We start from the raw sequence: 10,007 nt of genomic DNA on the forward strand, positions 1-10,007 counted from the left end.
CCTGATTACACTTGTCATGAAAAGCAGAACTGGGATCTCTGTGATTCCAAGCAAAGTCCGTTCTCTTTCTATGAAAGTATGTTACGTACCTGACCCTTGTATGTACTGGGGTCTTTCAGGTAGAGGGTAAAAAGAGAAGATGACTCAGCCTACTGGATGTGGACCCAATATCCACAAAGTAAGAGAAGCCCTTGAATAAAGCTCCACACATCTTTGGACTAGAGGTTCACAGTCAAGGGTGATTTTGCCCCCTTGAGGGATATATAGCATCTCTGGATACACTTTTGGTTGTCACAGCTGCGGGTGTGCTGCTGGCACCTCGTGGGTAGATGTCAGGAACGCTGCTAAATATCCTGCAGTGCACAGGAAAGCCTCCTACAACCATGAATGCTCTGGCCCCAAACGCCAGCAGCTGTGACGTTGAGAAGCCCTACATCAGAGTAAGGCAATTTGGTCGTTAAATCAGGACTAAAGGGACGGGAAATTATATAGGCCTCTTTTGAAAAGATAGGGTTCTGTCATGACCATTTCGGGGCGTGATGCATATTTCTTTCCCCAGACCAGCCTGGCTGGTATAGCCATGGTGGCAGCAGGGCAAAAATGGGAACTACATGATTCAAACTTAATTCTGGTTTTATATAAATGTCCTGTGCCTCTCACACCTGATCCTTCTAGATAAAAAGTTTGGGTGAGAGTAGGGAATGAACGGAAAAAGGGGCAACATTATAGTTACCACAAAGGGGCACTCAGGTATTGTGGAGGCGGAGGAAAAGCAACAACCCAGCACCCAGGGTTGCACAGGGGAGGAAGGGGCATTAAGGACCCATGTATTTCAGAGCTGCCTCTGGAGACTTCCTCCCCAAGGGAAACATTCTGGTGCAGCTCCCTCAAACTCCTGCAGGAGTCTTCAGTTTAACTGACTGCTGGGTCTGCCAGCCCCAGCTAAGCAGCTCTGACCACCCTTCCCCTTAAACTTACTGAGAGATCTATCAGGAGAAGCAGGGGATGATCACACACACCCCTCTGGATGTCATTTGACTCCTAATCTCAGTCATTCCATGGGATGGACTAAGGTCATGCCACCATGCTGGTGGCATGGACAAACAAGAAAACTGGATTGACTGCACTTAGCAAACCCTCCAAAACAAGGACTAGGCTGTTTTTGTGACTGAACTGGGAACTTGAAGGCTGACCTGCTAGCATCCTCAAACTGTGTTCTCTGACTGGTGTTGGGACCACCTGACAGGCCTGCCAGTTGTAAAGATTTTCTTTCCATGGGCTCCATTTATGGTCTTGAGATTGTACTTCTTGGGTGGGAGCCACGCATTAACGTGTCTCTCTCCTGAAAACACGGACTTGCACCTCCGGGTGGTAAGCTTTCAGCATCCTGGATCCTCCAACACCCCAAAGAGAAGGGCTTAACTCTGAGGCAACAACATCCGTAACAGGGCCTTCAGCTTTGCCTGTTATCTCAGGGGCTGTAGGGCAAGGACATTCGGGCTGTTATCTAGGGACACATTCTAGTTGACTACCCTGCTTGCTGGGATGGGACAAGGGGAACCGGGCTCAGTGACTCTTGCCTCTTTTACAAATCTTCGATGCCCTCCCCATCTTCCCTCCTACTTTTCTAATTTCAATCCCATCCTTCACTCCTGACATCTCTCACTCTTTGGTTAACACCTCAGACACCACTCCACCCAACTGTCTTCATTGCTATGAAGGTTTATTTTTCTGTCTACTTTTATGCTCTTTATTTCAGTTGTTTCTCAGCAAGGCACGATACATATACATAGACTTGTCTGCCAACCAGAACTGAACTCATTAGTTTTTAATGTATCATGTTGCTATCAATTTGATCAAGAATATAGGATTATTGATTTATGAGCATAACTTGTGATATAAGGGCTTATACCTGACTTTATCCTCCATCTTCTTGAAATTATTATACTGCTCCTGATGATGATAATGAGTTTTGAAAGTTATTTACTGAGTACTAAATATGTTCTGGGTAATTTATATATAGTTTCTAATTTTTTAAGACAAGATGGAGAGATTGTGGCTAAAGGAGAAAATAAGTAAATTGCCTAAGGTCATGGAACTGGTAAGCATCGGAGCCTGCATTGTCATCAAGGGCTGTCTAAATATGAAGCTTTTGCTTTATCTGTTATATCACCCTCCCTTTGTTGGTGTGTTTAGAAAGTCACTAAGCCATAAAGGTAACTGGAAGTCACGTTTAAAGCCGAAACCTTGACAAATCCAGGGCACCTCTTCAAAAACGCTCACCTGAATTTTGTTGTAAGTACAAGGCCATTCCAAACTGTTTCTTCTTTTCATAAATAATCCACTTAAGGGGACTTTTAAAATTACTTCTTAACAACTTAAAGGTGAAAGTAAACATTTTTGACATGTATCGTCTCACACACATTTTCTACAGAGACTGAACATTTTGGTCAATTTTTCACTCAGTGTGCAGACAGTAAGGATTGCTCGTCTGTGTTTTGCTGCCCTCTTAAATGTTCCCTTAATAGTAGGTTATGCCATCTGATGGGCAATCTGCCTTTGCACCATTTTGCTTGTCATGTTGTTTCCCTAATGTTAAGTTGCTGAGACTAGAAAAGGGCTCACGGAGGTTACACAGCTCAGCTCAAGAGAATGCCTGTCCTTTTTTCTTTTGTTTTTCTTTTCTTGTTCTTTTTTCCTTGTTTTTATTTTTACCTTTTATTAACTTCCCATTACAGCTATGCCCTCCCTCGTCTTTCCTTACACACTCACTGGGGACAATACAACAAGAAATGCAAATATTCATTTTTTTTCCCTCCTAGTGTCCATTTTTTATGGCTGATTAAAACTAGCTGAAGAGAAGAGAATAAGCAGAGAGAGCACCAAAGAATTGTTTTTCTCTGTCTGGTTGTAAATATCTGTTCTGCTAAGGAACTGGAGCTACTACCACCAAAACAAAGAGTTAAGTATATTTTTTTCAGATAAAACTCTGTGTATGCCTGTAAATGTGTGTACTACAGAAAACATTCCCCTGTCATGTCCTCAGTAATGTCTGATTATATCTCCTGAGGTCATGTCCACACTTTATCAGACTTTATATTTGATGATGAAATGATTATTTGTTGTTTTAGGAATACACTCTTTTTGTAGCTCTAACACAACAATCTCTCAGTTTTGCATAAGATGTGTCTCCTATGGCATAATAGTACATTTAAAATGGTCTCTTTTATTTTTGGAATTACAGGGTCACTTTTTAATTCCTGAATTGTATAGCTCAGCATAAATATCAGCAAATGGTACAAAACAAGTGGTATTTTTAATACAAGAGAAATATCTGTCTTCTGGAAAACTATACTTCCTATCTACACAGTCTATCTTGTTCAAACCATGGTCATAATTAAAATTAACTCTAAAATCTTCAAGTAGGAGAAACTGCTTTAATTTAAGCAATTCCAGGAAAAATGGACCCAGTTAACTTCCACCTCTAAAAATAAAACCACTTAATTCTTTGTTACAACTTATTATTAGAAATTCACTTGCATTCACTCTTTAATAAAGCACCTTTCATATTACTCCTGTTTATAGAAAAAAAACTTCATGTACTGTGTGTGTACTTTGACACAAGTAACTTTTTCTTAAAAAACTGTCCAAAATGGTTTCTACATATTAAGTGCCACTTCATTCAGCACTATTTTTTATAAATTGTTAGTCTCTGTAAATTACACTTTAAAAGTTACCCACTGCTCTGAAGACAGACACAACTTTATTAATGAATCAGGAAATGACTTCCAAGTATCTTTCACAATTTAGGCAGTTGAAAGTATTCTTTTCTACCCACTCCCAAGGTCTTAGAGAACACTATTTTAGAATACTACTGGACCGATTCTTCACATCTCATCTAAACAAACAAAAAATTATGCTAAGAACAGCACATTTTGAATCCAGCTTCCTTTTTTGTTCATGAAAATACATACCAAAAGTTACTTCCCTCTATTTACTCATAAGGGTGAATTTTTGTCAAATCTTCACAGAAATGTGAATAGCGTACCTTTATTTTTTATTACAGTTCACTTAGCCTTCCACATAAACATGAATGTAAATTTTTATTTCAAAGAAGGCAACTGAAAAAAGAAAACCATAGCCAGAACCACTGGGCAAATAATGTTATACTGTTAACAGTTGTTTCTAATATATACCCCTGAAACAGAACTACATTAATATTAGATTATCAACCTGTTTTCTCCCCTCAAGCAAGACTTTTTTTCTTGCTAAGAAGTTATCGCTCAGGTTCTGGTTAGCTTTTTTCTTTTCTTTATTTTTTTGAATTCTAGGAAGTTTGGTTTTTACAGAAATAAATTCTCCTAGATGATAACACTGAGCATCTTTGCTACTTATTGAATAGTTATAAGTTCACATGAGAAAGATTTGGATTCAGATGTTTCAGCTAATGTTACAGAATTTTATTAATGCTTTGATGTTTTAATGTTTTACACAGCTTTAGTAATGTAGAGTTTAGTAACGTTAAGGGTTTTCCCTTAAGACTTTAGGAGCTACATGTAGTTTTTTCCTGGGGGGGGGGTCACCTTCTTTATCTTCTTTGTTGTCATCTGAATAATCCACTAAGTTCACCATGCTGCTGTCGTTTGGGTTACCTGCTCCACTAGCATCACTAGCAGAATGGAATGAAGTAAATTCGGAGCCACCCAAAGATGTTTTGGGGGGAAGATCTGCCTTGTCTTCATTTTCTTTTGCTTTTTCAGTCTCCACAGATTTATCACAATGATCTTGAAAATCACTTTCTGATGATGACATACCTGCTTTTCCTTCCTCTATATTTTCTTTAAAACTCTTCTCTTCCTTGTGCTTCAAGACACTGGCACCTCTGCAAAATATCTTACTATACTGTACAGGATACAAATTCTTCCATAGTTGATTGTTCCGGTATTTCTGTTCTTCATATTTAATCTTCAATCCTTTGAATGTCTGAACATATTCAATTGACTCAAGTGTTTCATAAAACTCTTCAACTATATGTGCAACAAGAGACGTGATATTTTCCTCTCTTATGAATTCAAACAGCTCAATAATAGCTGAATTCAACATATTGTAGTGAGTTCCATTATCCAGAAGGGCATTTACAACTGGCTTAAAAAGGTTTCCCTCGATGATGTAAAAATTACAAAGTTCATCTTTAAGGCCAATCATCCTTCTCATAAAGCGAAGAGCACACAAGACCAGGAAAGTGTGCTTTGAATTCAACAAGATCAAGACTCTTCTTAGCAAGTCTTTTCTCAAAATATAGGTTTTTATGTAATACGTGTGACGTTGCACACAAAATGTGAGCAGCTCTAAAATTAAGGCAAGCAGCTCTGCTGTTTGGTAATTATTGAAGCAATTTTTGTTGTTTTTGTCAGATCCAACTATATTATCCTCTTCACATATATCTTCTGAAGTAGCTGACAAAAGTGGTGCTGTGAAGTTATGTATACAATGTCTATAGAAGAAATTTAGAAATTCACTTCTTTTACATTTTCTATGTGTTGGCAGCATGTTGTCTGGATCAAGTAGAGCACGAAGAAGTCTCATTAAATGAACAGCACCTCCTAGCTCAGAGTCAGTATCACAGATCATTTTTTCAATTATTAAATTAGTGAAAAGTTTGCCATCTTCACTTTGCTGGGCTTCGTCCATCATAAATCTTTGGACAATGAATGGAGTATACTTCACTAGATCACCAAGTATATCAGTAGCAGCTAACCTTATTTGCAAATCATCCATGCCCATTACAATTTTAAGAGCAGGAAGAATTCCCAATTCTGTCAGTGTTGTGAATAGTGCACACCTGCTTTCAGAACGTAATAGATGAGAAAATACACAGAATTCCTTTAAAAAAAATACCAGGTCACGCCGTTTATCATCATCTGTGGTCTCATCCCTCATCTGTGCAAAAACTTCAGCCAAATACTCGTCATCTTCCTGCAACATGTTGACTAGCTCAACCTTGTTAAAAAAAATAAAACTTGTAAGATTAGGAAGAATATTGTCTTGAAACTTGGATGGTATAGGCAAAAGGATGTCGTGAATGTACTGTACCCTGTATGTCTGATGTATTTTTTGTCGAATTTCACTGTCTGTTATTGGTATAACTTCCCTGAAGTGTGCATTTTGGGTTAAGAATTCCCTATGCCTTTTTGGCTGAGCCAAAGCAGGGTCGTATTCAAGGCATCCCACCACATCCATGATACACTCATCAGAAAACAGGATCTCAAACAGAGATGTATTGTCGAGGAATAAGATTCCTTTAATAATTTCATGCAAATGGTATAAGCCTTCAGTATACTCTAGGTTCTCACAAGTGTGGAACAACTGCAGTAGTTTTTGAATATAGTCCTCCCTTTCCAAGAGCAGAGCCAGGAGTTCTTTATCCATAGGTGAGGTGAGACTCAAGGTAACTAAGTCAACAATCTCTCCAAGTTTATCGAGTTCGCAGTTTGGCAGGTCGAGCAGTTCACTGGTTTTTGGCGAGTCATCACCCTCTTTGGCTTCTGATTCATCCATGATGTCATGTATAGTTTCGACACATGGGACTTTACTGTGAACCTGACAAATGGCTTTCCAGACCTTATGACAAATTGCCGTGTCCTGGAAATGTATCGCTGTACCACGGTTCTCAGCCTCAAACCAAAAAATTAACGTTCCATCTTTCTCATAGTACATGTCTGGATTTATCTTTGACTCCAAGATCAGTGAGTCATCGGACTTGGATCTAACTAGCAGAAACATGGCCTGGGCCCCCTCCTCATAAGTGGATGAGATGTACCCTGTGTCTAGAATGACCCACTGTTGTTCATCTTTCAGGGTGTAGACTTTTACGTAGCGCTGGTTGCCCACCATGGTGACCTCGGGTCTCTTCACACCAGCCCTGGTCTTGGCGCTGGTCCCCGCTTCTGTTATGCCCCGACTCAATGACGGCTGGCTCTGTGGTGGCAGCGACAGTAGTTGAGGTGGCTAGTAGGGAAAATCATAATTAGAACATGGTGGATAAATAATGGCCACAGGGACCCCGGCAGCTCCTCAGTTCAACAGGGTTTCCCCGGAGTCCCACTACTCACTCACATCCCTGGAGCCCCTCCTTCCATGCTGTGATTGAAGCAGTGAGTCACTGAGCCTTCTCGCTGCTGTCTAGGAAAGACTCTATTATGTCATGATTCTTATGATTCCCCCAGGATTCTACCCAAAAGGAACGTTCTACACTTAAGGCGAGATGCCACCAAGCCTACCAATGGAGGCTTAGGAACGCGAGCAAAGGGCACTGCTCTTTCCATAAAAGGTTTTGTCCCCGAGAAACATTTTCACTCATCAAGTGTGTGCGGATGGAGACTTAGGACCCTAGACAAAAGAAAGCTTAATCACTTATGTCCTGAGCAAGTCAACACCGAACACCGTGTGTCAAAGAAAGACACTTCCCCCCACAAGCCCTGCTCTCCCCAACTCTGACCCTCTCCCCAAAGAAGCAGGAACAAGTGTACTGTAGACCATTACCAATGATTAGAGATCTGTAGGTAGGCCTTCTCTAAAAGGCTTAGCCAATGTCGGTATCACTAACTGACCCATCCTTGGGAGAGGATATTGTTCTAAGAGGGAGTTGGCAACTCCGTTACTCTGTTCAGCTCAGGCTAAAGCTCTATCTTTCAGCACAACAGGGAAAACATTTCCTCAAATTTTCCCAATTCTATAACCACACTCTTTATTGCTAGGGAAGGAGTGGGCCAGAGGGAAACTCAGTTGAAATTAGCCAAAAGTGAGTACTGAATACCACAGATCAATTGTTTTATTTCTTTTCTTAATAATTATGGTAGTAATAGCAACGACAATAACTAAGGAATGATAACTTGACTGCTTATTATAAAGAAAGGTAATAATATCATTGACCAAATATAATAATTTAGCGCTTATGTTCAAGACACTGTGACAAGGACTTTTATATATTTTCTTACTTAATTTTAATAATAACCTAGTGAAATAGGAGTACTAAGTGTCCTTCAGAAAACAAACTGAGAGAAGTTAAATAAATTGCCAAAGATCATATGGCTAATAATTTGAGGAACTCTGAACACATGTCTTTCTGATTACAAAATTGGTTTTCTCAGCCATTGAAGTATGCTATCCCCTGCTTTTCTTGGCCTTCATTACACTTTATTTTACATTCCTTCCATCTGTATAATTTGTAATCAACATAAAATTATCAAGAGAAGATGAAAGTCACGCACTTCCTCCTTTAGATCCACATCTGTGTACAGCCAGTGGAAAAATAGAAGCTTGTATATGGCAATTCTGTTAAATATAATTTTAATAGTAACCAAGTTGATTTTTGATGTAGCAGCAACTTCTGCAGTTTTCTTAAAAAACAATTTTTTCCCCCAAAACATTAACCCTGTTATTGCAAAGGAGAAACTGAGAATTGGGCCGCATCAAGCACATTTGGACTTGAAGAGTCCTATTTGTAACAATCACTTCACTTTACATAGCATTGGAGATGTGCGACCATTCTCAAGTAGAGCACAGAAAAACTCTTCCACACACCTCTCTTGAAATGTAGCCTCCAGGAGGTTACTGTACAGGAATATTCCCTGGGACAGTACAGTCAGGGCTCTTTGGGAATTGAATGCAAATGACAATCATTTCATGAGAAAATTTAAATCAGTGCCAGGATACTGCTGGTTTAGAAACATTTACAAATTATAAATAATACTTAAACATAAGAACTCATAAATGACTAATACAAAATTTGGCATGTGTGCTAGTTAAAAGCTCCCGTCTTATTTCAATAAAAGAGAATATGCAAATATATAATAACAATAATGACATGCATGCTAATGGTCCAATTTTTTTCTCTGCTGTGGTTATATTAAAGTTTCTACTAGCATCAATTATAATACTGTCAAGTGTCTGAATATGCCCTCGGTTCCATTCTGAGAGGCATTCAGCACAAATCTATGTGTTCTCGCAATTTTATCACAGGGAGTTTCCCTTATGCCAATTAAGGTCCCTTTATCTTAATTAGGTTAACTAGAATCTCTTTACAGTCTAAAAGAGTCTCAAGTCCGAATTTCTTATTGCTATTTCTGCAGTAGCTTTTTCAGTTCCTGTCTTATTTGGCTTGGGAAGTAGAACAATGCCCTTTTTTTGTTTTAGTAGTTCTACCTATTTAAGATTATTATTTTTTTGGTGTTTTGTTGTTTTACAGAGAGCAGGGTAATGTGAATAAACAAATGCCATATTCTAGGAGCTGTGTAAGTCCCTTTTAAGGGCGTTATTTATTTTTTATTTAATCCTCATACAATAATGGCCTGAGGAAGGTATTATTTCTACCATATTAAAGAGGAAAAAAACTTGAAACTCCAAAACTGAATCAAACATTTGGTTCAGACCTCTGCAGTACGTGATGATGCTAGGATTTGAAAGTAGGCCTGTATGGTTCTGACTCTCCACTTTACTGTTCCCAATATGCAATGCTTTCTCTTAGGCTATGCCTAAATTGTTACAGCAGATGTTTACAATGCGGATGAAGAATGTCACCTGCCATATCAGTAAACAAAGGACGTTGTGCCATCAAGCCAGCAGCCACTGCAGCCACCCCCAACTGTGCACCCTGAGGGGTTTAGGATGGAGAAAAGCAGGATACTGACCCTAGATAGTTAAGGTGCATATCAAAGGAATGATTTCAATGAGCCCAGACTTTCGCATCTTCCCATAAATAGAAAAGCACCAAATTCCTTAACTTTAGACGTCTGGTTTTCTTTAATTAAAGGTAATCTTTTGATGTTCTGACTACTACCTGGTTTTTGTCACAAAACTCCTGTATCTCCTGGCTTCTCCCTTACCTCTTTGGAGCAGTCCCTCAGAGCTATCTGAGATGCTGCTTCCCAGGTTTAAGTCCTCAGAAAGTCCACCGAATAAAACATAATTCTCAGCTTTTAGGTTGTTTTTTTTTTCGGTCTACAATG

At 39.2% G+C, this 10,007-nt stretch overlaps 1 pseudogene; it reads right to left on the minus strand.

Moving 5' to 3' along the window:
• Positions 1-4,521: 4,521 nt before the first annotated feature.
• LOC113614658 (serine/threonine-protein phosphatase 4 regulatory subunit 3B pseudogene) lies at positions 4,522-6,894 on the minus strand (annotated as a pseudogene).
• Between the last annotated feature and the right edge of the window lie 3,113 nt (positions 6,895-10,007).

This window comes from Aethalodelphis obliquidens, unplaced genomic scaffold (genome assembly GCF_003676395.1).
Source record: "Aethalodelphis obliquidens isolate GAN/ISIS:26980383/991018 unplaced genomic scaffold, ASM367639v1 scaffold101, whole genome shotgun sequence".
NCBI classification, from domain to species: Eukaryota; Metazoa; Chordata; class Mammalia; order Artiodactyla; family Delphinidae; genus Aethalodelphis; species Aethalodelphis obliquidens.